This window comes from Pinus tabuliformis, chromosome 4_1 (assembly GCF_031772625.1).
Source record: "Pinus tabuliformis cultivar Carrire ecotype Pingquan chromosome 4_1, CPIR1, whole genome shotgun sequence".
Lineage (NCBI taxonomy): Eukaryota > Viridiplantae > Streptophyta > Pinopsida > Pinales > Pinaceae > Pinus > Pinus tabuliformis.
The window spans coordinates 593310562-593312749 of record NC_142303.1 but is presented as its reverse complement, the minus strand read 5'-3'; positions in this window follow the sequence as shown (position 1 = coordinate 593312749).

The following is a 2188-nucleotide window of genomic DNA, read 5'->3' as shown; positions in this document are numbered from 1 at the left end:
ACTTACAATAATCTTTGGGTTTCCATGTAGCTTTTGAACTGTTTCCATAAATGCAGTAGAAACTGTACTGGCTTTAAATGGATGTGATAATGCACAAAAGTGTGCATACTTGGTAAGTCTGTCAACTACCACCATGATGACACTCTTTCCCTCAGACTTGGGTAAACCTGTGATAAAATCCATTGAAACCTCCTCCCAACGTTGGCTTGGAATGGATAAAGGTTGTAATAGACCCGGTGTCTTAATTGTTTCAACTTTATTTTGTTGGCAAACCAAACATTCCGCCACAAACTTTTGAATATCTGATTTAAGGCCATCCCAAAAAAATTCCTTCTTAACCCTGTGGTAAGTTTTTAAAAATCCTGAGTGCCCTCCTAAGGGAGAAGTGTGCAATTCCATAAGAATCTTTTGTTTTAGCTGGGAATTCTTACAGAGGTATAAGCGATCTTTGTACCATAACGAATCATTTTGCCAGCTAAATGTATCAGAAGTACTGGAATCTTGTTGTAGCTTTCGAATAAGTGCCCACACTTCTTCGTCATTCTTCCATTCCTCCTTTGCTTCGTTTATCCAATCTGGTTGGATAATAGAAATGGCACACAACAATGCTTCCACATCCTCATCCTTTCTTGAGAGTGCATCTGCCACCACATTTTGCTTCCCTTTTTTGTAGATGATTTCAAAGTCATAACCCAACATCTTTGTGACCCACTTTTGTTGCTCTTCAGAGGATAATCTTTGTTCTAAAAAGTATTTAAGGCTATCATGATCCGTTTTTACCTTGAAGTGTCTTCCCATTAGGTAGGGTCGCCATTTCTTAAGTGCATGGAGTATTGCCAACATTTCCTTCTCATAAATAGCTTTGCTTAAAAACTTTCCCTTGATTGGACGACTTTCAAAAGCAATGGGTCTTTCATCTTGCATTAGAACAGCACCAATTCCATTTCCTGAAGCATCACATTCCACAATAAAGGTTTTTGTGAAGTCCGGTGTAGCTAAGACCGGTGCTTGGCACATTGCCTCTTTAAGATGTTCAAAGGCCTTTGTTGCTTCCGGAGTCCATGAAAATGAATCTTTCTTCAATAATGTTGTTAGAGGTGCTGCTATTCTCCCATAATTCTTAACAAACTTGCGATAATACCCTGTCAACCCAAGAAATCCTCGCAGATGCTTTATGGATGTGGGGATTTTCCATTCCTTAATGGCTTTAATTTTGCTAGGGTCTACCTTAACTCCTTCATGAGATACAATATGACCCAAATATTCCACCTCCTGGACTCCAAAGAAACATTTGGATCTTTTTGCATATAATTGTTTCTCCTCCAATAGTTGTAGCACCTTGTCAACATGTTCAACATGATCCTTCCAAGACTTGCTGTAGATTAGTATATCATCAAAAAATACTAACACAAATTTTCTAAGGAATGGTTTGAAAATTGAATTCATCAAACCTTGAAATGTTGAAGGTGCATTGGTAAGGCCAAAAGGCATGACCAAAAATTCATAATGACCCTCATGAGTTCTAAATGCCGTTTTCGGAATGTCTTCAATCTTCATTCTGATTTGATGATATCCCGAACGAAGATCCAACTTGGTGAAGTAAATTGATCCATGCAATTCATCCAGTAATTCATCAATGACAGGAATGGGGAACTTATCTTTAATAGTGAGCTTGTTGAGCTCCCTATAATCTGGACACATGCGCCATGATCCATCCTTCTTGTGCACCAATACTACTGGAGCTGAGAAAGAACTTTGACTCGGTTGAATTATACCAGCCTCTAGCATTTCTGCAACCATACGTTCAATTTCACTTTTTTGGACATATGGATATCTGTACGGCCTGATGTTTGGAGGAACACTTCCTGGAATCAGATGAATAGCATGATCATGATCACGCATAGGTGGGAGACCTTTGGGAGTCTCAAATACCTTGGAATGATTGTCCAGGACTTTTTGGAGATCTGGAGAAATAGATGATTCCAATGTGGAAACATCTAGCGAACATAATTGTGCAATTACACCTCTTTGCTCCTTTTTTAGAAGCTTTGTCATGCCATTAGAGCTGATTATCTTTCCTGGTTTCCCTGCAATACCCCTTAATTCAACTTCCTTTCCTTCCACAGAAAATTTCATGAAAAGTTCTTGAAAATTAAAAGCTATTGTACCCAAGGATTGTAGCCATTGG